General features: G+C 51.7%; 2 long non-coding RNA genes across 2 annotated transcripts in view; one reads left to right on the top strand and one right to left on the bottom strand.

The window, feature by feature from the left end:
* The first annotated feature begins 8 nt into the window (after nt 1-8).
* On the top strand, nt 9-10,980 carry LOC112669343 (uncharacterized). The gene is made up of 3 exons (XR_003142186.3): nt 9-178; nt 9,797-9,911; nt 10,428-10,980. It is a non-coding gene; the product is annotated as an uncharacterized LOC112669343 (long non-coding RNA).
* Nucleotides 10,981-12,201: 1,221 nt separating this feature from the next.
* The window catches only part of LOC112669326 (uncharacterized), a 41,113-nt gene continuing 25,346 nt past the window's right edge, over nt 12,202-27,968 (bottom strand). Inside the window, exons 2-3 of the long non-coding RNA XR_003142173.3 lie at nt 15,793-15,899; nt 12,202-13,440 (exon numbers count right to left, since the gene is read on the bottom strand). This is a non-coding gene — a long non-coding RNA (uncharacterized LOC112669326). The remainder of the gene's footprint in view (nt 13,441-15,792; nt 15,900-27,968) is intronic.

The raw sequence follows: 27,968 nt of genomic DNA, 5'->3' as shown, positions 1-27,968 counted from the left end.
ATAGAAATACAACAGAATCCGAGCAAGATGGCGGAAGAGCAGGGTCCCCAGGTCACCTGTCTCCACCAAACTACCTAGAAAACCTTCAAATTATCCTGAAAATCTATGAATTCGGCCTGAGATTTAAAGAGAGACCAGCTGGAATGCTACAGTGAGAAGAGTTCGCGCTTCTACCAAGGTAGGAAGACGGGGAAAAAGAAATAAAGAAACAAAGGCCTCCAAGGGGGAGGGGCCCCGCGAGGAGCCGGGCTGAGGCCGGGGCGAGTGTCCCCAGGACAGGAGAGCCCCGTCCCGGAGGAGCAGGAGCTGCACCGACCTTCCCGGGGGAAAGGGGCTCGCGGGGAGGTGGAGCAGGACCCAGGAGGGCGAGGATGCCCTCGGGCTCCCGGGGACACTAACAGACACCTGCGCCCCGGGAGAGTGCGCCGAGCTCCCTAAGGGCTGCAGCGGGCACGGCGGGGACCCGGCGGGACCTGGAGCAGCTCGGGGGGCTCGGGCAGAGGAAGAGGCTCCGTGCGGAGGGGGCTGCGCGGTTCCAGGAGCAGCTCGGGGGGCTCGGGCGGCGGCTCCGCGGAGGGGGCTGCGGCCCGGGAGCGCGAATCCACCAGCGCAGGCCCCGGAGCACAGGGCGCCGGGACACAGCCCAGGATCCCGCCTCCCCCGGGACAGGCAGAGGCCGGGAGGGCCCAGGACAGCGAGGACGCTCCTGCCCCAGCTGAGCAGATCAGCGGCCCCGCCCCGAGCCTCCAGGCCCTGCAGACGGAGAGCTCTGGAGCTACTGCGGGGGCTGACTCCAGGGCTCCAGAGCTGGCCCCGCCACTAGGGCTGTTCCTCCTGGGGCCTCACGGGGTAAACAACCCCCACTGAGCCCTGCACCAGGCAGGGGCACAGCAGCTCCCCCAACTGCTAACACCTGAAAATCAGCACAACAGGCCCCTCCCCCAGAAGACCAGCTAGACGGACAAGTTCCAGGGGAAGCCAAGGGACTTAACACAGAATCAGAAGATACTCCCCGGTGGTTCTTTTTTTGTTTGTTTTTGTTTTTGTTTTTGTTTTGTTTTGCTTTTTGATTTGTTTCCTTCCCCCACCCCCTTTTTTTCTCCTTTTTCTTTCTCTTTTTCTTCTTCTTTTTTTTTTTTTCGTTTTTTTTTTCTTTTTCTTCCCTTTTTTTTTCTCTTTCTCTTTTCTTTCCTTCTTTCTCTCCTCTCTTTTTCTCTTTTTCCCAATACAACTTGCTTTTGGCCACTCTGCACTGAGCAAAATGACTAGAAGGAAAACCTCACCTCAAAAGAAAGAATCAGAAACAGTCCTCTCTCCCACAGAGTTACAAAATCTGGATTACAATTCAATGTCAGAAAGCCAATTCAGAAGCACTATTATACAGCTACTGGTGGCTCTAGAAAAAAAGTATAAAGGACTCAAGAGACTTCATGACTGCAGAATTTAGAGCTAATCAGGCAGAAATTAAAAATCAATTGAATGAGATGCAATCCAAACTAGAAGTCCTAACGACGAGGGTTAACGAGGTGGAAGAACGAGTGAGTGACCTAGAAGACAAGTTGATAGCAAAGAGGGAAACTGAGGAAAAAAGAGACAAACAATTAAAAGACCATGAAGATAGATTAAGGGAAATAAACAACAGCCTGAGGAAGAAAAACCTACGTTTAATTGGGGTTCCCGAGGGCGCGGAAAGGGACAGAGGGCCAGAATATGTATTTGAACAAATTCTAGCTGAAAACTTTCCTAATCTGGGAAGGGAAACAGGCATTCAAATCCAGGAAATAGAGAGATCCCCCCCTAAAATCAATAAAAACCGTTCAACACCTCGACATTTAATAGTGAAGCTTGCAAATTCCAAAGATAAAGAGAAGATCCTTAAAGCAGCAAGAGACAAGAAATCCCTGACTTTTATGGGGAGGAGTATTAGGGTAACAGCAGACCTCTCCACAGAGACCTGGCAGGCCAGAAAGGGCTGGCAGGATATATTCAGGGTCCTAAATGAGAAGAACATGCAACCAAGAATACTTTATCCAGCAAGGCTCTCATTCAAAATGGAAGGAGAGATAAAGAGCTTCCAAGACAGGCAGCAACTAAAAGAATATGTGACCTCCAAACCAGCTCTGCAAGAAATTTTAAGGGGGCCTCTTAAAATTCCCCTTTAAGAAGAAGTTCAGTGGAACAGTCCACAAAAACAAAGACTGAATAGATATCATGATGACACTAAACTCATATCTCTCAATAGTAACTCTGAATGTGAACGGGCTTAATGACCCCATCAAAAGGCGCAGGGTTTCAGACTGGATAAAAAAGCAGGACCCATCTATTTGCTGTCTACAAGAGACTCATTTTAGACAGAAGGACACCTACAGCCTGAAAATAAAAGGTTGGAGAACCATTTACCATTCGAATGGTCCTCAAAAGAAAGCAGGGGTAGCCATCCTTATATCAGATAAACTAAAATTTACCCCAAAGACTGTAGTGAGAGATGAAGAGGGACACTATATCATACTTAAAGGATCTATTCAACAAGAGGACTTAACAATCCTCAATATATATGCTCCGAATGTGGGAGCTGCCAAATATATCAATCAATTATTAACCAAAGTGAAGAAATACTTAGATAATAATACACTTATACTTGGTGACTTCAATCTAGCTCTTTCTATACTCGATAGGTCTTCTAAGCAAAACATCTCCAAAGAAACGAGAGCTTTAAATGATACACTGGACCAGATGGATTTCACAGATATCTATAGAAATACAACAGATTTTTGTGTATTGATTTTGTATCATGAAACTGTACTGAATTTATTTATTGGTTCTAATAATTTTTTGATGGAGTCTTTAGGGTTTTCCTCCTATATTATGTCACCTGCAAATAATGACGACTTTACTTCTTCCTTTCTATTTGGAACCATTTTATTTATTTTTCTTGTCTAATTGCTCTGGCTAGGACTTCCAATAATACTTTCAGATATGACCCCTAAAGAATAGGCAACAAAATTAAAAATTAGAAAATGGGACTATATCAAACTAAAAATACTCTACACAGCAAAACAAACCATCAAAAAAGTGAAAAGACAGCCTACAAAATGGGAAAAATATTTGCAAACCATATATCTGATAAGGGGTTTATATCCAACATATACAAAGAATTTATACAACTCAATAGGAAAAAAACAACCCAATTTAAAAATGGGCAAAGGACCTGCATAGACATTTCTTCAGTTAAGATATATGAAAGGCCAACAGGTACATGAACAGATGATCTATCACTAGTCTTTAGGGAAATTCAAATTAAAACAATGAAATATCACTGCATGCCTTTTAGAATAACCATCATCAGAATGATGAGACAATAATTGTTGGCATGTGTATAGAGAAAAGGGATCCCTTGTGCGGTGTTGGTGGGGAAGTAAATAAGTATGGCCCCTATGGAAAACTCTATACAGGATCCTCAAAAAAAAAAAAAAAAACTGTCATATGATCTAGGATTCTACTTCTGAAAATATATCCAAAGGAAACAAAAAAAAACTAACTCAAAAAGATATCTGCATCCCCATATCCCCATATTCATAGTAATATTATTTACAATAGCTGAGATATGGAAACAACTTAAGTGCCTATCGATGGATGAATGGATAGAGATATATATACAATGGAATATTACTTAGCCACAAAAAAGAGGAAATTCCACAATTTGCAACAACATGGATGGACCTTAAGGGCATTATGCTAAGTGAAATAAGTCAGACAGTGAAAGACAAACACTGTATGTTCTCACTTATATGTGAAATCTAAAAAGAAAACAAATTCATAAAAAAGAGATCAGACATATGGTTACCAGAGGAGGAGAATTGGGAAGGGGGAATGGGAGGAAGGTGCTTGAAAGGCACCAACTTCCAGTTATACAATAAATACGGACTAGGGATGTAATGTATAACAAGAGGGCATAGCTAACACTGATGTATGATACATAAGAAAATTATTAAGAGAGTAAATTCTAAGACTTCTCATCACAAAAATATTTTTTCTTTTTCTTTTTTTCTTTCTTTTCTTTTTTTGTATCTATATGAGAAGATGGATGCTAGCTGAACCTGTTGTGGTAATCATTTCACAATATATGTAAATCAAGCCATTGTGCTGTATGCCTTAAACATATACAGTTATGTGTATCAATTATCTGTCCATAAAACCAGAAAAAAATGCTCAAGATTCAGGAGACAAAAAAATCTAAGGAAATCTGAATAAAGCATGGACTTCAGATAATATTTAAAAAAAATAAAAGAAAACCAAACAAAAAACAATTCCATCTATCTATCTATCTATCTATCTATCTATCTATCTATATCACACTTAATATTCTGATGGGTTGTATATGATTTATTCATTACTTCACTTATCCATTCTTTAACAACAACTTATTTACTGTACATAATGAGTTCTATTCAAGGAGGTGAGTGGATGGTAGTAAATAAGACAAACAAGTCTCTGTTCTTATGGAGACTATTTCCTAGTGGTGTTGGGGAAAATTGATGATAATGCTATTAAGAAAACTATGCAGAAAGATATTATGGACAGTGAGTGGGCTTATTTGGATGACTAAAGAGGAAAGCCTTCAAGCTAAGAGTTGGAGATTAAAATTGCCACATGATTTCCAAGGACAAACATCCCAGACTGAGAAAATCCAAGAACAAGGGCTCTGAGGCAAACATTAATTAGCTTAGCGTGTTGACAGACAAAGGCTAAAGCATGGGAGCAAGAAAGAGAGTGGTAGGAGGTAAGATTGGAGAACTACATAGAAACAAAACAAAGAGTTTTTGTTTCTGATCTATGTGCATGGGAAGCCACTGGAAGATTTTAAGTAGAAAAGTGACCATTATCTTATTTATGTTTTTAAAAGGATCGCTTTCAGAAGAATGGACTGCAGGAAGCAAGAGAAAAGCAGGGGACAAGTTAGGAGAATATTTCAGATTACAGCTTGCAGCAAGCTTTTAAGGGATGATGCATTTTGATTTCCTTTAATATGTATGTAAGCACCATGGCTGAGGTAAATGGGAAAATGGAGGAAAACTATAGAAAGGACAGAGATGAGCGAAGAAATTGAGAAAGATCTGAATCTGTGAATGGGCATAGTATAACTAGCAGAGATAGGAGACCTTAAATAGGACCTCTGTGACCCAGCCCATCTTATTATAGAAAAGTAAGTAAAAGTGACAGAAAATAAGGTGGTGCTCGAAACCAATGAGAACATTTTAAAATATTGTAGGAGTCAACATGAAGGGGAAACCACTGACAATGTTCTAGACTGTGCTTTCATCAAAACTAATACCAACTGGAATGGATATTAGCTGAAGAAGAAGGATCTCTGAAGTTTATACTGATATTGATTTAAAAAAAATTTAGAAAGTCTAGGTGGAGGAGGAGTTCTTCTTTGCCAAAAAATGCCAGCCAAAAAAGTGCAAAATCACAATGGAAGTTGAAAATTTACATTTTTACAATTTTACAATCACTAGAGTAATAACTGATGCACCAAGTGCCCATACATAAGTGCCAAACTTACTGGGTAAAAGATTGTGTGAGAAAAAATATTCACATGGTCACAAGATTTCACCCCAGTATTAGTTATTATTTTGAAAAAGAAATGTTGTTTTTATCATAGAGAAATCTGGTAGAAATTACCTTAGCCAAATGATCAAATTCAACATTACCCATAATGACACAAACGGACCCTGTTTGCCCATGATGTGATTCACTGAGAAGGCCCCGTATGTGGTATTCCTTTCCAAAACGTTTTACCTGCATCGAATCTTGAAAAAGCAATCAAATTAATCTAAACTAAGGGACAATCTGCAACAATTACCATCCTGGACTAAAAAAAAAAAAAATGTAATTAAAAAAAAAGGATAAGAAACTGCTCTGGATGAGGAACTAAAGAAGTATAACGGCTAACTACAATGAGTTACCCTTTTTTGGATCCTGGATTTAAAAAATAAGTAAATAAAACTATAAAAGATACTATTCAAATAATTATAGACATTTGATAATGGGTCACATATAAGAGAATAGCTTCATATACAAACTACCTGTACCTCCTAAGGGCTGATAGACTATGCTGTTTGCAAATGGCTCGGAAAGAGAGACATAGAAGCAAAGAATAAAAATGAGTGAGTCCACATAAAGAATATATAGTTGCTCACTGTCTTCATCTTGCAAATTTTCTATGCATTTGAAATCTTTCCAAATAGGAGAGGTAATGAAAAGTAGACAAGGCAATGCCCTGTGTGCTGAAGTGGATATTTATTTCTTTTATTTACTTAATAATTATTCTCCAGAAGTGGAGAATGGCTCTCTCCATCCACTTGCTGTGCATGGTGAAGGCAACGTGGTGTGGTGTTCAAGGAACAGGCTCTGGAGCCCAAATTCCTGGGTTCCTATTGCAACATTTTTATGTAGTAACTGTGTGGCTTTGGACACATTAGTTAACTTCCTTGTGCCTCAGTTTCGTAACTATAAAGTGGGGATTAAAAACAGCACCAACCACATAGAGTTTTTGTGAGTATTAAAGCATGTGGCAAGTAGCAAGCAGTCAAGAAATGAGCGCTGTTAGTATTTCTTTCCAATGGTCTCTTAAGGCAAGACTGAATATCCTCAAAAGATACCAATGAGAGAACACATCTTTTAAAATCTCATAAAATCTCATAACTGTGGATATCACCAATAATAAAAATTAGCATCTGGGAATATTTTTATCATTTTTTCTTCCCCGATGATCTCAGAACTTCAGTTTAGTGTTTTATGCTTTTTTAATGAATAATTCTAATAATATCTGCCTTGTAGGGTTGTTGCTATGATTAGAAGTTCAAGAATATTCATAATGATTATTCTGAGTAAGCAAAAACAAGTTAAATTATGCTTGATATTCTCTATTAAAGATAACAGGGAAATATTTTAGAAATATTTTCACTTAAAATAACTTAAATTTTAGTATTCAAATTCAATTATGCTTTTAAAAACATTTCCTTCAAGATTTTGCTTTCTCCTAATCCCACAATGGGGAATTGAAATAAAACCCAGGGATGAGCTAATGTGTAGACCTAACAAAATTTATTCTTTCCCTTCCCCAACCTGACTCTGAGACCCAGAGGGCTATATTCTTGCTGTAAAGGTAAACTCAAAGTAAATCTGTTCTTGACCCCCAAAGAATTGCAAGAGAAATCAATTATTTCAAATGTGGCCCTGAAAAAGGGGTGGCGGGGGGGAGGGCGGTGAATGATGCTAAGAATTTGGATACGAAACTCAGTTCTCATTTGGTTTTATATCTGAAATCACATATGTGTAGTGCAAAAATATCAAGCTAAGAATTCAATGTAGTGTAACCCCTTACTGGTAATACCCCTGGTTCCTGAAAAAGGCAAGTGGAAATACACTCTGCAGAAACTCAACTTCCAGCCAAGCCAATGAGAATCCTCACAAGCAAAGTTATAAGGAAAATGAACAGTCCACAATCAAAAATAACAAAATAAATTTTTTAAAAAGGCACCAAGAATGAAAACCAGGGCAATGATATGGCCCACAAAGTAGTCCTATAATAAATTCAGATTGTGGGGTCATCTCTAATGGGTTTGTAATGTGTCGACTTCACTAGGCTGCAGTGCTTTCCCTGCCAACATGTAGCATAACACCCAGGGCTCATCCCATCAAGTGCCCCCCTCAGTGCCCGTCACCCAGTCACCCCCACCCCCCGCCCACCTCCCCTTCCACCACCCATAGTTCGTTTCCCAGAGTGAGGAGTCTCTCATGTTCTGTCTCCCTCCCTGATATTTCCCACTCATTTTTTCTCCCTTCCCTTTTATTCTCTTTCACTATTTTTTATATTCCCCAAATGAATGAGACCATATCATGTTTGTCCTTCTCTGATTGACTTATTTCACTCAGCATAATACCCTTCAGGTCCATCCACGTCAAGGCAAATAGTGGGTATTTGTCGTTTCTAACGGCTGAGGAATATTACATTGTGTACAGAGACCACAGCTTCTCTATCCATCATCTGTTGATGGACACCGAGGTTCCTTCCACAGTGTGGCTATTGTGGACATTGCTGCTGTGAACATCGGGGTGCAGGTGTCCCGGAGTTTCCCTGCATCTGTATCTTTGGGGTAAATCTCCAGCAGTGCAACTGCTGGGTCGTAGGGCAGGTCTATTTTTACCTCTTTGAGGAACCTCCACACAGTTTCCCAGAGTGGCTGCCCCAGGTCACATTCCCACCAACAGTGCAAGATACATCACAATACAAGCATCCATCCAAACACTGGAAAGAACTTAAATACACAAGCTAACCTTGCATCTAAAGGACTGGAGAAAGAATAGCAAACAAAACCTACACCAAGCAGAAGAAGAGAGTTAATAAAGATTCGAGCAGAACTCAATGAAATTGAGAGCAGAAGAACTGTGGAACAGATCAACAAAACCAGGAGTTGGTTCTTTGAAAGAATTAATAAGAGAGATAAACCATTAGCCAGCCTTATTAAAAAGAAGAGAGAAAAGACTCAAATTAATAAAATCATGAACGAGAAAGGAGAGATCACCACCAACACTAAGGAAATACAAACGATTTTAAAAACATATTATGAGCAGCTATACGCCAATAAATTAGGCAATCTAGAAGAAATGGACGCATTTCTGGAAAGCCACAAATTACCAAAACTGGAACAGGAAGAAATAGAAAACCTGAACAGGCCAATAGCCAGCGAGGAAACCGAAGCAGTCATCAAACACCTCCCGAGACACACAAGTCCAGGGCCAGCTGGCTTCCCAGGGGAGTTCTATCCAACGTTTAAAGAAGAAACCATACCTATCCTACTAAAGCTGTTTGGAAAGATAGAAAGAGATGGAGTACTTCCAAACTCGTTCTATGAGGCCAGCATCACCTTAATTCCAAAACCAGACAAAGACCCCACCAAAAAGGAGGATTATAGACCAACATCCCTGAGGAACACAGAAGCAAACATTCTCACCAAGATACTAGCCAACAGGATCCAACAGTACATTAAGAAGATTCTTCACCAGGAGAATTCTCTTTCCTGAATGTTTCTGGTAGCCCTACGAGGGAAGTCCTTGGGGTTTGGGAAGCAGGAGGCAAACAGCAGCCGGACTGCAGGGCGTGTGCAATGTTGCTTTGCTGCCTCCCCTCTCGATGGGAAGCATTAGCTGGACCCCAATTCCTCTGCCTTCCCTTCCACCCTTTCCCGACTCCTGGGAAAACCATGTGTACACAGTTCAGTGACTCCCCAGCAAGCAGGGAACCCAACATGGGGCTCAATCCCAGGTCCCTATCGCCTCTGTAAAATGCCCTTGTCCCCAGCAGCAGAGACAACAGGAATGGAAACACCTCTCAGTCCCCTCCTGGGATTGCAGCTCCCACGGGTGGCTCAGACTGCTCCTGATCCTCCGCCGCTGCCCTGTGCCCTGGAACTTGACTCAGAAGCAAAGCCCTGAAGTAAGTCTCAGAGCCATGCAGAGACTGTTTAGCCAACTCTCCAATTGTAAAAAAAAAAAAAAAAAAAAATTAAAAATGTGCGGGTGTGTTTGTTGTCCATATTTCCTAGTGGAGGCTTCACATCGCTGTTTGACACTACATTATGAGACACAGATTATAAAACGATTGTGTTCAGTATATTTAGACAAGCATGAGGGTGTTGTGCTTGTGCTTTGGATGTAAAAAGCTGCTCCTGTTCTAACGGGAAACAGAAAATCAGAAAATTAATAAAATTATAACTTTTCTTAAACTCATCAGAGAGGCGAGGTCACAAGATAACCAAGTTAACTGAATTCCAAAGAGTGACAATCCCCTCTGCAGAGAAGCAGAAGTGTTTTGCCTTTGAGAGAGCATGTGCGGAACTATCATAAAGGTAAGCAAGAAGAAATTAGATAAGATTAACAAATCCTGGTTTTAAAGGATTTTATTTATTTATTTGAGAGAGAGCCCACAAGCTTGGGGAGGGGCAGAGGAAAAGGGAGAAGCAGACGCCCCAGCAAGCAGGGAACCCAACATGGGGCTCAATCCCAGGACCCTGGGATCATGACCTGAGCTGAAGTCAGATGCTTAACTGACTGAGCCCCCCAGGTGCCCCAAATTCTTTTTTTTTTAAGATTTATTTATTTACTTTAGAAAGAGGGAGAGATGGTGTGTGAGAACGGGGAGAGGGGCAGAGGAAGAGGAGGAGAAGCAGACTCCCTGAGGAGCAGGGAGCCTGAAATGGGGCTTAATCCTGGACCCTGGGATCATGACCTGAGCCAGTGTAGACACTTAAGTGACTGAGGCACCCCAGATTAACACAGTTTTGAAGGCTAGCGTATCAACTGAGAATAACTGGGAGCCCCAGACAGAAAAAAATATACACTCACTTGCAAGATGCTTCCTGCAGGTTTCCTCTCGGTGTTCCCAGGAAAGATGAGGCATAGGGCAGAAGAGTCAAGAGAGTCCCTACTCATGGAACAAGTGTGCGATCTACCGGACTGGTGGTAGAGGAAAATGTGGGAAACGCTGCCTGCTTCCCCAGACTCCTCTTTCATATGAAGCAAAAGTCCTATACCACTTGGGTAGACGAAGCAAACCCTTGTGCAAAGATCCACTTCTGGAAGGAAAAGGGAGAAACAACAGCTTGCTCTTGAGAACAACACAGTGAGACCTCTTGGGCTCCGATTCTGATAAAAGTCAGAGGTCTGCTGCCACTGCAGGGAGAGCAAGAAAATATGAGCACTACTGGATTAATAAATAGAAGAAGAAAGATAACACTTGGCAAAAAATATGTACGTGGGTGTCATTAAAGAAGAAACTTGGGATCCCTGGGTGGCTCAGCGGTTTGGCGCCTGCCTTTGGCCCAGGGCACGATCCTGGAGTGTCGGATCGAGTCCCACGTCAGGCTCCCGGAATGGAGCCTGCTTCTCCCTCCTCCTTTGTCTCTCTCTCTCTCTCTCTCTCTCTCTCTCTATGTCTATCATAAATAAATAAATAAATAAATAAATCTTAAAAATAAAAAAAAAAACAGGAGAAAAGAGTTATTAAAAAAAAAAGAAGAAACTCAAACGGCAAACATATTAAAAATACTCAACTTTATCAATAATTAGGAAAATGCAAATGAAAACTGTAAGACACCATTCCATACGCTTCAGGTTTACATAATTTCAAAACTCTGGCAAAACCAAATGCAGAAGAAGAAGTGAATCATTAAGAATTCCCATGCACTTTGGGGGATAGAAATTGGTAGGACTGCTTTGAAAACCAATTTTTCATCACTGGTAATTGTAAACTTTGCATACACTGCGGTGTCATCAATTTTGCTCCAACATACATGCCCTGAGTCAATTCATGCAGAGCACCTGGGGACAAGGAATAAAGGGGAAAGGAGAAAGAATGAGTGGGTAATATCAGGGAGGGAGACAGAATATGAGAGACTCCTAACTCTGGGAAACGAACTAGGGGTGGTGGAAGGGGAGGTAGTGGGGACATGGGGGTGACTGGGTGACGGGCACTGAGGGGGGCACTTGACGGGATGAGCACTGGGTGTTATTCTGTATGTTGACAAATTGAACACCAATAAAAAATACATATATTAAAATAAATATAAATAAAATAATAAAAATAAAATAAATTTAAAAAAAAGCAGGATTGTTCACAATAGCTCCAAACTCAAAAGAACCCAAAATCCTATCAACAGCAGAATGGATAAATACAATGCGGACAGTGACCAGTAATGAAAAGGAAGAGATGACATCTACGTGGAAGGATATCACAAACACAACATAGAATAAAGTGAGCAAGTCATAAAAGTGCACTTAAACTACAGTTGTATTTACAGAAAATACAGAATCAGGCAAAACTGAAAAACGTATTCTTTAAACATGCAAACATTGGTGGTGGCAAAAATAGAAAGAATCAAAGAATAGACATCAAATTCAGGAGAATTGTTTTTCCTGGAGAGAAAGGAAGAAGTGGAATTGAGAAGAGGTATAAAGGGAAATTCTAATAAACTGTCAATGTTCTTATTTACAAGTTGGCTGTTGTGTAAAAGGGCAGTTGTTTTATTATTAAATATATATATATATTTTTAATGCTCTTTTGTATGTGTGATGTGATAGATTTCACTGTAAAAAAGAAAAAACTAGTTAAAAAATAATGAATGGTCACTGCAGCCAAGGTGGAGTATCAGGAACCAGGTTTATTTTACTCCTTGAAACAACAGAAATCAGAAAACTGTACCAAACAGGTAAGACAACAGTTTCAAGGTGCTGAACGCCAGGCCTTGAAGGTGACATTCCCGAGAGGCAGGCACGGCGGCAACGGCCCTGCAAGTGGCCAGCTCAGGCCTGGGGACCGGAGGGGCCTCCCCAGGCAGGTGCCCGTGGGGTGGGCCGGACACGCCGGAGCCCTCCCGGGAGCACCAGGCAGGGGGCAGCTGCGGGGAGGGAGCTCCGGGGAGGACTCTGTGCAAGTGGGGACATCATCAAGTCTGGGGAAAGAACCATCTGGAAGGGTCCAAGGGGACGGTCCTGGGCCCCAGAGGTGATGCCGAGTGAGTGACTCCCCCAGGAGAAGCAAGGCCGGGCATCTCTTACCTCCAGGCTCTTGTAAAACAGGTGGAGCTGAGGCCCCCACGGGCCGCACAGCTAATAACCGTCGCACCCAGACGCCAGCTGGTCTTCTGACCCAAACACATGCCTTTTGCAATTTACTGAGCTCTGTCTCCTTCCACTGTCGCCTGCGATTGACAACGTTCCATGAGCCTGATCAGCTTTCCTTTCCTGCTGGAGATCGTCTCCCTCCTTAACGCACAATGGCTTGAAACTTGCACAAAACACTTCAAACGTATGGGCTCAGCATATTCCATGAACGCTGTAGCTTTTCTCCATCAATTTTTTTTTTTTAAAGTAAGTAGGCCCCCCACCCAGGGTATAGACCAATATGGCCTGAACTGTAAGCGGGACTTGGATTCTCGGCCCTAGATTAAGACCCGCATACTTTACAGCCCGAGTCACCACGGCGTCCTGCTTCCCTTCGTATTTTGATTCCGTCAATCATCTCTTAAAGAATGATTATAGTTCTATTTGATTGATTTTAAAATGAACTGCCTACAGTGCGCCAGAACAAACTGCAAAAACATTTACCGAACTTTAACTATTTGCAGGGTTTTTATTTTTTAATGATTTTCTTCCTACAAAACCTTTTCCATCTTCAAGAATGTCAGTAAGATCCACGTGCTTTAGCTAAGGCATCCCTGAAGCTGCCGTCACGCAATGTCCCATTGGGGTTGCTGGAATAAATGAACGAAGGCCCCGACTGGAGAGTCAGAGTTGGGGCTGGTATGTGCTGTCTGCAGCTGGGCAACGCGAAAGATCTGGAGCACCCTGGGGCTGGCAATCCTGAAGGTAGACCCAAAACTGCACATTAAAAAAAAAAAAAAAAAAAAAAAAAGATTTTATTTATCATCAATCTATCATCTATTATCTATCATCTATCTACTATCGGTCATCTATATGTGTATCTATCATCTATCTACCTATCATCTATTATCTATCATCTGTCTATAATCTATCATCTATCAATTATCTATCATCTATCATCTATTATCTATTATCTATCTACTATCAATTATCTATCATCTATCTATCTATCTACTTGTCTGAGAGAGAGCCAGGCAGCACAGAGCAAGGGGAGGGGAAGAGGGTGAGGGAGCAGAGGCTTCCCGCCCAGCTGGGAGCCCCAGGGCACCCCCGTCCCGGGACCAAGGTCATGGCCTGAGCACCAGGCGCCCACACTTTCACAGCCCTGAGCAGCTCAGCAGGAGCGGCCTGCAGCCTCCGGGGCCCAGCCGGGGGCCGCTGCCTCTGGGCCGTGGGGTGCAGCAGTTCCAGGACGGGAGGTGGAGGGAGGGACCGGCTGTCGGAGCCACGAGGCCACAGCAGGTGCCCGCTGCAGAAGGTGGGCCGGGCGGGCTCAGCTGAGCGCTGACTTGGAAACAGGAACTCTGTCCAGAAGCTATTTTCACAGGTCGTGGGGTTAGAGACCTGCCTGCCCTGAGCAGGTACCTGCGAACTTGTGGCCCGCCAGGCGGACACCAGGGACCTGGACACCGGGGACCCCCACCAGGTGGGAAGGGCGCACTGGGGACACGGCCACTCCCCGGTTCGAACTGCAATTTGAACCTGACGAACGTCTCCCTGGAACGATGCCAGAAGGTTCAGGAGGAACACGCTTTGTGTGTTAATTCATCTGTTCGTGTGGGAAAGGTTATGTGTCCATTGGGCTTCGGACATGCGAACTGCGAGTCGGGAACTGCAGCAGGAGCCCGCAGGAGCGCCTCTGGGTGAGGAAACCCCGGTGGAATGAAGCTAAGGCGACTGAGAAAATCGGATTTTCTTTTAAGCTGTTATCTATTTATTCCTGAGAAGCGGGGAGAGAGGCAGAGACCCAGGCCCAGGGAGTTGCGGGGACCCCGACTCAGGCTTCGATCCTGACCCCGGGGCACGGCCTGGGTCCCCCCCCTCCCTGCAGGTGCTCAGCCCCTGGCCTGGGGCCCTGGAAGATGCGGCCTGAGGCTACGGCTGCGGCTCAGGGCTCCCCGTGGATGCCCCCGTGACCTGGGGACACCCGGGCCCAGCGCGAGGCCACGGCCGGGGACCCCCAGATGCCGGCCTGGCCACGGGGGACGTCACCGAGGCCCCGAGCTCCCCCGCTGGAGCCCGAGCCCCGCGCTTGTCACTGGCACCCTAACTTAGCAGCAGCAATTTTTTAAAAATGTCCTTTAAAAAAAATCATAATCCAGCATTCGCAGGCTCACTTTCCTCACAGCAGCCGTGACCGGTGTTCCGGGGGCACGTGGTCCTGGTTTTGGACACGGGCTAGGTCCCCCGCTTGCCACGTGCCCGCCCGAGGAGCCTTGGGCCTCCACCACCTGTGGGTCGCCCTGAGCCACTTTGTCTTCTCACCGAGTGCCAGCCTGCGGGGGGGGGGGGGGGGGGGGGGGCACGAGCCACGCAAGCCTGGGGACCGGGCCGCGCTTCCCTGACCCGACAGCACTTTCCCCCACCCCCAACCCCTTTCCGGGAACCCCACCAGGCCAGGAGGGGGAGCACACTCAGCCGGAGCACGACGGTGTATTTTTGAAGTCACCTAATCTTATGACTAGAGAATAACAAAATTGCGCGTAGTGACCACCACCGGCCGCAGCGCAAAGGGAACAAAGAAGCCATCGCAAAATCCTACCTAGCGAGGTATGTCGTCTTTAGTGTCTTCCTCCAAGGCCCTCTGCTGCCTGCACCTCCCCTGACAGTCCCTCTGCGCCCCGCAGCCTCCTTGTAGGGTAAGGCGGCACCATCCCGGAGCCCCCTGGGCCCAGTCCCCCCTTGAGGCTCCGGAAGCTGCACCTGCCGCCCCTGGGGCCCCACCTTGTCCCCACCGAGCCACAGCGATCTGCCCCAGCGCTGGTGCCCGCTCTCCCTGCGAGGCTGCCGGGTCGCTGCCCAAGGAAGTGCTCTCGTGCACAAATTCTGTTTCTCTGCCCGCCCCTCGGTGGGGGGCTTAACCCCCCATCCTCAGCCTGAGCTCCATCATCTTCCCACGGGGACAACGTTCCCAGCTACCTGGTACACAGCCAGCTTGCCATGGGTCCGCTCCATTTCTCCATGCCCCCGACCGCCCAGATTTCTGACACATTTGAGATTTTCTCAATCCTGCTAAAGTCCAACGAGTTCCAAAAACGCCTACTGGACCCGTTGGGCCTTTAGACCCACCTGATGGGATGCGGTTGAGCTTTGACAGGCTCGCGGAAAGGAAGTGACTTAAATCAGAAGCAGGCTTTTGGTGTCAAATGGTCTTGTCTGTGTGGTTGTTTTTCTTCCTAGATGGTTCCAGAAAAAATAAATACGGTTCTTTGTGAGTGTCTACTTTGGAAATTGTTTCTTTTCCCTTCTTTGTCATTCTCTGTGTGAATTCCAAGGGGCCGCGAAAGAGGATTTTCCAGGAGCAAAAGGAAGAGAAGAGCCAGCGAAAGACTCTGCATGCCTGGGTCTGTAGCATGTCACGCTTGCGGGTGAGCCACCGGCCAGCCAGCCACAGGGTCACTGTTAAAAGCTCCCCTGGCTCCTTGGCTTCAGGAAAATAAGTACCCTTTAGTTCTAAAATCAGCTTGAAAAGTTCTCTTTAAGATCCTGGTAACTGGGGGCACCTGGTGGCTCAGCGGGTGAGCGTCTGCCTCCAGCCCAGGGCGTGACCCCGGGTCCCCGGATCGAGTCCCGCGTTGGGCTCCTGCATGGAGCCTGCTTCTCCCTCTGCCTGGGTCTCTGCCTCTCTCGGTGTCTCTCATGAGTAAATAAATAAAATCCTGGTAACTATGCCAGAAATGACTTAGATAACTAGGCGGTTTAAGGCCAAACTTTTAACATATAAAGTATTTTAAGGAGAAAAAAAGATTTTTTAAGAAGGCCAATTCCAAGGAAAGCAAAGATGACGCCTTGCAATGTGGGAAGGAGCTGAGTCGGACCCAGGCAGCCACGCTTCCCCGGGCCGGGGACTCGGAGCAACATGATCCGAAACCAAAAAACTGACACAGCAACTTTCATTCAAGGATCTTGAAGTTTCCTTTTACAAAAGGAAAACCACCTAAGAGTCCGTGCACGGGGCACGTTCGGGACTTTACCCTCGTCCTGGGAACCAGTTTCTTGGCCTCAGCATGACTGGCCCTCAGGGCTGCGACGCTTGGTGGTGGGGCGGACCAGCACGCCCTGCCCAGCACCCCCCACCCAGCACCCCCGGCCCAGCACCCCAGCCCAGCACCCCAGCCCAGCACCCCCCGCCCAGCACCCCCGGCCCAGCACGCCCCGCCCAGCACCCCAGCCCAGCACCCCCCGCCCAGCACCCCCGGCCCAGCACCCCAGCCCAGCACCCCGGCCCCACCCGACGCTACTAGTGCCACATCCCCTTCCCTGGTCCTGACCACCCTAAGGGCACCAACAGCCAGGTGCCCTTCGGCCGACGACGTGGTCCGGGTGAGAGGCGCTGTCGCGCAGGAGGAGCCGTGGGCCACCCCGAAAGCGTGGCCTAGCTGCCCGGAGGGGCGGGGTTCTGGGGCTCCAAGCGTGCGGCCCACCTGCAGCGCTGCCTGCGGGAGCCCACCTGGGCCTGTTCCTTGGGCTGCTGGGTTCTGGGAGCGCATCCACCAGCACTCGCTGTCGGCATGAGCGCTCCCTGTGCCCGCCGGCCACGGGGCTGTGCCTGGCGCTGGTCCCCTGGGGGCCACGGGGACTCAGCCTCACGCGTCTCCAAGGGGCAAGTCTGTCTAAGGGGCCTGGACGGCTGCGGCCCCCAACTGCACATGCAGAACCACGGGCGACGCAGAGGGAGTCGCTTGAGGGCCGGTGCGGTGGTGTGAGGAGCCCCAGGACGACCTCGCCATGACGAGGAACCTTGAGGTCTTGTTCCCGGGTAGGTCCCTCAACTGCATTAATTTTCTTTGAGACTGTGGCTTGGAAACGATGGCAACATATACTCTCGTGAATCGATTTATTTAAAAGATCATTTCATTTGCATCTAAAATTTTTGATGTGTCACTGCTTGTCTCTTTTTTTTTTTTTTTCACTGCTTGTCTCTTGATACGTTATAAAATGCCTGTGCCCTCCCACTTCTTTATTCACACCGGTGCGTGGCCTCGCTGATCCCTGCAGGTGAGTCAGTGAAACCAGGAACACGCTAAGTTGAGCAATGCACCACCTCAAGCGTTTTGGGAATACAGACCAGTGTAAAAACTCATTTTTAAACCACGGGCTCCGGAAGACACAAAAGCAGAGTGGGGTGGCGTGCTGGCGTGACCGGGACGCAAGGCCGGGCGTGAGCCGGAGGCGCTCGGCTCCCTATGTATTCGGTGAACACGGGGCGAGTGCGCGGCGCCGCGGCCCGTGCTGGGGAGCATGAGGGGGGGCCCGCGGCCCGTGCCGGGGAGCATGAGGGGGGGCCCGCGGCCCGTGCTGGCGAGCATGAGGGGGGGCCCGCGGCCCGTGCTGGCGAGCATGAGGGGGGGCCCGCGGCCCGTGCTGGGGAGCATGAGGGGGGGCCCGCGGCCCGTGCTGGGGAGCATGAGGGGGGGCCCGCGGCCCGTGCTGGCGAGCATGAGGGGGGGCCCGCGGCCCGTGCTGGGGAGCATGAGGGGGGGCCCGCGGCCCGTGCTGGGGAGCATGAGGGGGGGCCCGCGGCCCGTGCTGGCGAGCATGAGGGGGGGCCCGCGGCCCGTGCTGGGGAGCATGAGGGGGGGCCCGCGGCCCGTGCTGGGGAGCATGAGGGGGGGCCCGCGGCCCGTGCTGGGGAGCATGAGGGGGGACCCGCGGCCCGTGCTGGCGAGCATGAGGGGGGGCCCGCGGCCCGTGCTGGGGAGCATGAGGGGGGGCCCGCGGCCCGTGCTGGGGAGCATGAGGGGGGGCCCGCGGCCCGTGCTGGGGAGCATGAGGGGGGGCCCGCGGCCCGTGCTGGGGAGCATGAGGGGGGACCCGCGGCCCGTGCTGGGGAGCATGAGGGGGGGCCCGCGGCCCGTGCTGGGGAGCATGAGGGGGGGCCCGCGGCCCGTGCTGGGGAGCATGAGGGGGGGCCCGCGGCCCGTGCTGGGGAGCATGAGGGGGGACCCGCGGCCCGTGCTGGCGAGCATGAGGGGGGGCCCGCGGCCCGTGCTGGGGAGCATGAGGGGGGGCCCGCGGCCCGTGCTGGCGAGCATGAGGGGGGGCCCGCGGCCCGTGCTGGCGAGCATGAGGGGGGGCCCGCGGCCCGTGCTGGCGAGCATGAGGGGGGGCCCGCGGCCCGTGCTGGGGAGCATGGGGGGGGGCCCGCGGCCCGTGCTGGCGAGCATGAGGGGGGGGCCGCGGCCCGTGCTGGGGAGCATGAGGGGGGGCCCGCGGCCCGTGCTGGGGAGCATGAGGGGGGACCCGCGGCCCGTGCTGGGGAGCATGAGGGGGGGCCCGCGGCCCGTGCTGGGGAGCATGAGGGGGGGCCCGCGGCCCGTGCTGGGGAGCATGAGGGGGGGCCCGCGGCCCGTGCTGGGGAGCATGAGGGGGGACCCGCGGCCCGTGCTGGGGAGCATGAGGGGGGGCCCGCGGCCCGTGCTGGGGAGCATGAGGGGGGGCCCGCGGCCCGTGCTGGGGAGCATGAGGGGGGGCCCGCGGCCCGTGCTGGGGAGTATGAGGGGGGACCCGCGGCCCGTGCTGGGGAGCATGAGGGGGGGCCCGCGGCCCGTGCTGGCGAGCATGAGGGGGGGCCCGCGGCCCGTGCTGGCGAGCATGAGGGGGGGCCCGCGGCCCGTGCTGGCGAGCATGAGGGGGGGCCCGCGGCCCGTGCTGGCGAGCATGAGGGGGGGCCCGCGGCCCGTGCCGGGGAGCATGAGGGGGGGCCCGCGGCCCGTGCTGGCGAGCATGAGGGGGGGCCCGCGGCCCGTGCTGGCGAGCATGAGGGGGGGCCCGCGGCCCGTGCTGGCGAGCATGAGGGGGGGCCCGCGGCCCGTGCTGGCGAGCATGAGGGGGGGCCCGCGGCCCGTGCTGGCGAGCATGAGGGGGGGCCCGCGGCCCGTGCTGGGGAGCATGAGGGGGGGGCCCGCGGCCCGTGCCGGGGAGCATGAGGGGGGGCCCGCGGCCCGTGCTGGGAGACATGCGGCGGGTGGCTGGCCCGTGCGTGCGCGTGAGTGCGCGTGAGTGCGCGTGCGAGCGCGAGCGTGTGCTTCACGTAGGCCGACAGGAGAACTGCTGCGTGTGCCTCAGTAGCCACAGTGTGAGGCAGACGGTGATCCGCGCTCCAGAGAGGAGCAGGCGAAGCGGGCGTTCTCGGCGTTCCGCAGTTTTTGGTCCCATGAAGACAGAGCATCAAGTTTTCATCATAAGAGCTGGTGTGGAGCAAGAAATGCCCTGAGTGTAGGGTGAGAATCTGGGACGGATCCTCGTCCTTCCGTTTGCCGGTGGCGGACCTTCGAGGCTCCTCCCTCCTCTGCAGAATGGGGACAGTAGCGCCCGGAAGGGTGAGTGTGAGGAGCGGGCCGTTGCCGCGTCCTCAGGGGAACGTGGCGCTCCGTCGGGGTTAGGGAGCCGCCTGCTAGCGCCGCGGAGGCCCGGGGAGAGCGGCCGGACTCCCCTGCCGCCCCATGACCCCCAGCACGGCCTTCCCGGCACGGGTCCGGCGAGCAAACCAAGGCGGCGGCCCGGAGGCCCCTCGGCCCACCGACCGGGCAGCGAGCCCCAGGCCAGGCGTCCCGCGGCCGCCCCACTGGGCCTGTGTGCGGGGCGCGAGGGGGACCCAGACGCAGGCAACGTGGCCCTCGCCGCCGTGCGGGATGGATAACGTCACCGTGAAGGAAAACAGTAACTTACCGTCTTTCAAGGAAAAAAAAAGAAAGAATGCAAGTTCCCCTCTGCGGCATTCCAAGAAGACGGGACGACGTAGCTAGAGCGGGGTGCAGCGGGGCCGGGGCCTAACTCTGCGGCCGGCCGGGCCGATCCACACCCGGGCGGCTGTCGCGAGGTCACGCTGGGCTCGGCCGCGGTGCCTCCTGCCCAACGGGGTGGCCTGGCCACAGGCAGCTCCCCCCGGGGGTGGCCTTTTCTTTGTGGCCACAGGCTCACGTGTCAGGGGCAGATAATACATTTTTATGCTTCACAGATTTAAAGTGTTGCTTTTCTGGGAGAGAACAGGGAAATGGACTCATGGGGAGTACGCGGCCGGGAGGGACGTGGGGAGAGCCCCTGGGCCCCCCGTGGGCTGCCTGCGGCTTCGGCGCTGCGTCCTCGGCCGCGGACGCACAGGACACGCTGTGTCTCTGTCTCGCAGATGACAAAGCTGAGGCTCGGTGACCCTTGCATTTCTCCCGAGGTGTCTCAGGAACAATTATTCGCGTTGCTTTGTGAGAACCAGCCACCTTCACCACGCAGCGGTGCCCTCCTTGCCCAGGCTGCTTGCCCCGAGCACAGAGCGCCCTCTCGCCCCCCTGCGCCCCTCTGCTCGGCCTGCACCCGGCCCGCAGTGCGCTCGGCGGGCGCCTGAACGAGCAGCGAGGGTGTCCCCGCGGCCGTGACCTGTGAACCGGCAACATTTGACAGCAACTGTCAGTCATCTGCATGAGAGTCTTGCACATCTCCTTGCACATTCTGCACATCTTGCACGTCTTGTGCATCCCCTCGGCACGCTCCTGCCACCTGTGCATGCCCACAAGGCGAGAGGAGGGGGCTCATGATGAAGGGAGTTTTCACTTTGGCACGGGTGCAGGATTAGGAAGGCACGTCTGCAGGCAGAAGGCATCCTAGGAGGCCTCCCAAGCAGAGAAAGGCATCCTCTCCCCGTTATCTGTGACCCTCCCCCACCACGGCAGGAGACTGGGGTTACAGGGATCCCCAGCCTCACAGCAGAGCCGAGCTAGGCGTTAGTCTATCTTTACCGATGATGAAAATAAGTCTCAAGGGCTAAGCAACCCGCCCCGGGCCACACAGCTGGCAGGGGCCAGAATGAGGCTCCGGTCCACCCTCCCCTTCGGTCGGGCGCCCCCTACCCAGGGAGGCAAACTGCGGGGGGGATGAGGGGCCGCACTCCTGCTCTCAGTCGCGAGACAGAACAGTCAGCACTTGGGCACAGCCGTCCAGCCTCGGAGCGGGTCGGCCCCTCCCAGCGCCTGCTACTTCCTATTCTGGCCTTTTCCCCATCACCTTTTCCCCATCACCTTTTCCCCATCACCCCATCACCTTCGGGGCCCGGTACACGTATGTGCTCACTGACAGAAGAAGAATATTAATATTAGCCCTAAAACATGATATCGCAGAAATAAAACCAAAGTGAGAAAACACATCAAAATATCTGATTCATCCCCCAACAGAAAAGACTTCCAACTTGAAAAACCTTGGCTCTATCATTTCATTAACACCATTTAATAAAAATCACCATTAAGCATCAATCATGTCAGCTCCATCCGGGTCGTAGATAGTATTATCCCTGTATGCAGCTGACGAGCTGAAGTTGGGCCCCTTGCCCCCGGCTGCCGGCCTGGCAGGTGCTAGAGCCGGGATCCACCCCAGGTCTCTCTCCGTAGGCCCCCTCCTTCCCACGGCCTCAGCTCCCAAGCAAAGAGCTGTTGTAGTTCCAGGGCCTCACGTGCTCACTTCGCGGCCCCTCTTAAATACACAGTGATGGGAAGTCTCAAGTCTGAGAAATCCGAACGGGTCCTGCGGCCAGAGCCGTCCGGGGGGCCTGAGCGCCAGGGTGCCGCCTCCGCTGTCCGCAGAGCACCAGGTGCTGCAAGAGCCACCGGGGTGGTGGGCGGGAGGCTGTGGCTGGGCCGGGGACAGTGGCCGGACGGGGCCTGGCTCTGGAACACAGGGCTGGTGTCCACACCGCCTGCAAGAAGCAGATGGGGCGGGAGTCCGATTCCACAGCAGGTCCTCGGGGCGCTGCAGGGCTGGGGGGGTACAGGGTCCCTGGGCCCGGTGCCCCCTGTGGAGCTGCGTAGGCCCGGCCCCCTCAGTTCAATCAACGCTGAGCCTAGAAGTAGGCTGAGCCTCCCAGGCCGGTGGCTCTCCGACTTTGGCCTGCAAACGCGTCCTCTTGTAGGCCTGTTAGGACCTCCTGGGCTCCCCACCAGAGCTGTGGTTCCGCAGGCCTGGATGGGGCCTGAGAACTTGCATTTTTACCAGTGCTTTGATGATGCAGACGCAGCTGGCCTGCGGGCCACATTTTGGGAATCATCGTTACAGACCCACACTCAGACCTTGGCCCCGGAAGCAGGAAAAGACGAAACCAACTCCAGGCAAGAGCTTCCACGCAGGCGAGAGGAGCTGGCCAACGCCTTCCTTACTCACAGCCCCATCCGGGTCCTCCTAGGGCTCCCAGAGGCTCCAGGGGCCCCGCCAATCCACAGGCTACCCGCCTTCACCCCCCTTTGAAGTAGCCACGTGGAAAAGAAAAGAAAAAGGAAAAACTTGAAAGGACGATCTGAAGAACAGAATAAGCCTCGGCGGCCTTCCAGAGGACACCCCACGGAGGAGGACGGGGTCACCCTCCCTGCTCCTCCCCCAGGAGCACGCTCCGTGTCCCGAGGAGCAGGATTGATCCCTTTTCATGGGGGAGCCGGCTTGACCTTAGATGGGCCATTAACACGTTTTGCAGCCTCACACTGGGTCACGTGAACTATATTTTGCCAAGACGTTGGCCATAAAGTAAAGGAATTGACACATCTACTAAAAATATTGTCTCAGAAACTCTGACCATCCCGAAGACAAGCACCAAAATGAATGTACGCGTCAACCCATGGTAAGTCCCCAGTTATTTTTTCTCCTTATCCCTATGGTTTCTGAAAGTGCTTTTAACCATGCAAATGAGAGAGGCTGCAGTTAATTCTAGAATGTATTAGATGGCTGCTGGGATAACTATTGATTTTTTTTTTCATCTCAAAAGACATTCAATTAAGGAACGCGAACAAATAAATCATCGCTGCTTCCGGCTTGAGCGGTAATTCGTGAAGGCTTAGCGGGTGGAGTGTGCAGAGGACTCTGAGCCTGGCCGATGTGTTACGGGCGGGAATACGGGTGGGAAACATCCTCTCCGTGAGGACTTTCTGCTTTAAAATGCCTTGATGACTTAACAGAAATAGCTCTGAGGAAGAAGGGACCAGCATCACAGGCCTGGGAGGCCCCTGGCTGAGTTCTCTGGAAACTACCGCGAGGCCGGGCCTCGTCCACTCACGGCTGGTCCGAGTCCAGGGAGACGCCTTGGGCCTCGGCGGCTCTGGAAAGGATCTGCTCTAGTTGGCGGAGACCCAAGGCCGTTTCTGCTGCTCCCAGGTCCCCTGAGAGAATGAGTCAGCCTCGGGCCTCGAGGTGTGGGCTGTGGCTGAGGAGGCCTGCAGGGCCCCTGAGGATGCCCCAAGGCCTGCTCCCCACCGTGACTGTCCTTCCGGGATTGCAAGGGAAAGGCAGCCTTACGGGGAAGAAATGTAGTGTTTGCGCTCAAGGTATCCGCGGAGCCTTCAGCCACACGCTATTTTTAGTTCTCACATTAACCTTGCAAGACAGGCTTGTGGCCTCTTCTATTACACGTGGAAAGAAACAAAAGGGCGTTCGGAGAGGCTAATAGGCTCAGCATCCCAGAGCACATTAGTGACAGAACCAGGTTAAGGACCAGAGCCCGTTTTATGCAAAGGAGCACTCTCCTCCATCAGATCCTTCTAATTAACTACAAGAAAGGGGAAAATTCAAAACAGCTACAATATTTATTTTAAGCCACTCGGACATTGAGCGAGGAACAAGACGCTCGCAGGTTTTCCGTGAGGTCGGGGGTGACTCCAACCAGTAGGTTCCCGGGCGACACGGCAAAGTAGGTAATGTTGGGTCCACAGACTTGTCATCTCCCAGGACCCCTGGGTGCTCAGCAGTTGAGCATCAGACTCCTGACCTCAGCTCAGGTCTTGCTCTCACGGTCCTGAGTTCAAGCCCCCGTAGGGCTCCATGTTGTGCGTGGAGCCCAAGTAAACAAACCAAACCAAGCAAACCCAACAAACCCTCCCATGTCCCAACCTGCTGCCCCCGCCGTCCGCGGCCTGCGTCGACCCGTGTCGGAGCTCCCCTCCAGCGCCCGGAGTCTTCCGGACGCGGCCTCATCCTCGTGTCCACTCCTCTGAGCAAGAAGCAGCCCACGCGGTCGTGGTAAGGAGGCAAAGTGCCCGGCTCCCAGTGTACCGGCCCCTCCCGCGGCCCGAGCAGGCCTTCCAAAGCGCCCCTGGGCCCGGCCTCTTGCAAAAGGACAGTGAACTCTGAGGGACGGGGCGCCACTCGAATGATGAGTGGGCTCAGGCGTCCGTGTTGCCTCTACCAATGTTCCCTCACCCCCGCGGAGCCGGGGGGCCTCTGGAGTCCCCGCGTGGAGGTTTGTTAGACTCCGACCTAACATATTCAGTTTCGATTCGGTGAGATTTCTGCTGCTGTGAGTTCTTCCAAATAAAGAGATTTAGTGTTTCCATAAACAAGGTTCTGCCTAGAAATGCGATAATGCCAAGAAAACCCACTGGAGTCAAGGCAGCCATGGGACCTCCCCAAGTTCCAGAACCAAATGGAGTAGCTTCCCCTGAACAAGTATTGCGTTAAATACTGTATGTCGCAAAGCCTTTTATGCAAAGTGGTCAAAATCTTTGTTCACACCTGCTACCTGCTCGGGTTGTGGGATGCTGCTAGGTCCTGTCTTAGCCCGAGCACGTCCAGCCACAGTCACTGCGGCCTCAGGGCCCCGGAGTGTTGCCCTTGATGTTCAATCAAAGCAAAATGTGCAGAGCGCGGCCTCTACCTGCTCTTCTAGAAAAGTCGCCAGTGTTTGGAGAGGCGCTGGCGTGTGGGGCACAGCGGAATGGCCTCGGAGCCTCCTGGGTGCACAGGGGCCCGGGGCCCCCCAGTCCCTGGGAGCAGTGGGGTGGGGGGAGCAGGGAGGGCAAGAAGGGCAGGGGGGCCACCCCTGCCTTCTGCACCCGCCCCCCATCCCCCCGCCCCCTAGGGCACCGTCAGCTGTGGGGGGGGGCCTCTGCTCTCGGTCCTCCCGGTGCTCCCAGGGTTGGGCACGGTCCTCCTGGTGCTCCCCAGGGTCACAGCTGGGCCGCAGGGATGGAGGGGGGGGCACCAGGGTCACAGGGGCGGCACCTTGCAGGCCTTACCTGGGCTCCTGCTCGGTGACCTGTCGGCCTGCGCTCCCCCTGCGGGTCCGCCTCCTGCCCCGGGCCGTCCCACCCCATCCACTCCGGTGGGCACCCCTGCTCACCTGTCCCACTCCATCAGCTCCAGTGGGTGCACCTGCTCACCTGTCCGACCTCATCACCCTCCGGTGGGTGCACCTGCTCACCCGCCCAGATGCGTGGGTCCAGGCAGCTCCTTGGCCACACGCCCCAGGAGCTCACAGGCAGGTGGGAAGGTGGCCAGGGACGTGTCCCTTGCCCACGTTGAGCCTCTCCGCACCGTCGCCAGCGCAAGGGGAGCGGAGGACCGAGAGGTCAAGCATGAGAGTCTTGAAGTCAGAACATTCTGGGTTCAGGCCGCGACCCTGCACGTCAGGAGTTTCAGGGCATTAAGCCAATTGCTTGACCTTTCCTGGCCTTTCTTCAAGTGAACAGTGGGGATAGCGTCTCCCTTGCCAAGCGCCCGAAGCCAGCACCCGAGGGCCCTGGAGCTGGGGAGGCCGGGCCGCGGGGACCCGGGATGTGGGGACAGGACAGGCCCCTCCGCGGTGGCCTCGAGGGGCAGCGACGGCTGGCAGGCAGATGCTCAGCGACAGCAGCACCTTCGACCCTGCCTAACGCAGGTGGCTCCAGGCCCCTGTGCAGCCAGGGAGGATGACCCCCCTTCTCTAGCTGTTCTGTATCAAGGGAGTAATGCTACCTTGCAGAAATGCATTTTTTAAGGATTTTATTGATTGATTGATGAGAGACACAGGCAGAGGGAGAGGCAGGCTCCCCACAGGGAGCGGAGTGCAGGACTCCCCCCCCCCAGGACCCTGGAGATTAAGCCCCGAGCCTAAGGAGTTGCTCAACCAAACCACTGAGCACCCAGGTGCCCCACCTTGAAGAACTTCTTAAAGGAAAATCTTGCATTTTTAATTAAATACATACCTTGGACTTTTCAAAAGAACACTGTAAAAATAGAAATGTATTTTACTGTAAGTTCATGTCAGGAAAAGCTAGAACTTCCGAGATGTAATAGGGTATTAGGCGAAAACAGGAGCAATATTATGCAGATGAGACATAGACACAACGAGTAGACATGACTGTTACCAGCAAGGAGGTTCTAGAATAAAGAGCGGGGCTTCTTGAGCTGAGAGTCACGGGTGAGCCTGGAACCCACGAGTCTTCTGAAACTGTGTGCACCACGGTGGGCGATCCCTGTCAAATCCCCGTCGGAAGGCCCAGGAGTGTCTTCATATTCTCAAAGGGATACACAAAACGGCAGTGTGTGTGTGTGTGGGGGGGTTAGAACCACAGATCAAGACTAAAGAATCATTTAATTGTAGCAATTTTCCTATGGAATGCTACGAAAATAGACTACTTACAGTCCTCTAACCCTGGGTTTCTCACTGGCTTAGATAAAGGACAAGCTGAATTCTTGGCCTGCTGAGTTTGAAGATAGTCTGCGGCTTTCATTCCCTTGTAAACATGTGATTTTTCAATACATTTGGATTTCTCAGAAACTATTCACAAAACCTGTGCCGAGATCTACGGCCCCCTCGGTCCCACATCTGGGTGTCTTGAGCCGCGCAGTAATTTATGACCAGCCCGCTGGGTTGAGCCCTCCTCCCGTGTGACTAACAGGAAGGGAAGTTTGGCAGCAGCACAGTCTTAATGAATGAAAAATGCAAACCTTGCAAATCCCTCTGCATTTAAATCCCCCAGAGTCCTGATGCAGACACATTTCCAAAAAGCCTGCATTTCCAAGATGCAATTTACTGCTCTTAGAGGTTTGGTGTGGGCCACCTGAAGGCCATAGGCCTTATTAAAACAGAGTTTCATCAGCCAAGAAGATACAGTGATTTTTATGGTAAAATGGGAGAGATGTGTTGAAATGAGAAGCTTCAGTGAGAGTGAGAAGTCACATGTTATCACTCAGTGTGATTTGCACGCCAGGCCAGGAGAGCGAACTGACCTCTAGCCCCGCACTGCTTTGCTGCATTCCCACTGCTGTGCCTTGAAGAAGGCTTCCAGCAAGGTGTCCCCTTATGTGGGGTTTTCTTCAGAAAAACAAATAGATTCTGAGGGAGAAGCTACCCCTGAATTCTCACTGCTGGTAGCCAGTAATTTATTTATTTATTTTTATAGATTTGAATTCAGTGCGGTGGAGACTGTGGGGAGATGCTGGACACAGAAAGGCTGCCACTTTGCTGGCATATGGGAAACAGGCACTCCTGGAGTGTGAGGCTGCTACTCACCCTAGAA

The sequence above is a fragment of the Canis lupus genome, chromosome 19, assembly GCF_003254725.2.
Source record: "Canis lupus dingo isolate Sandy chromosome 19, ASM325472v2, whole genome shotgun sequence".
Taxonomy (NCBI): domain Eukaryota; kingdom Metazoa; phylum Chordata; class Mammalia; order Carnivora; family Canidae; genus Canis; species Canis lupus.
This window is presented reverse-complemented; position numbering and strand designations above follow the sequence as displayed.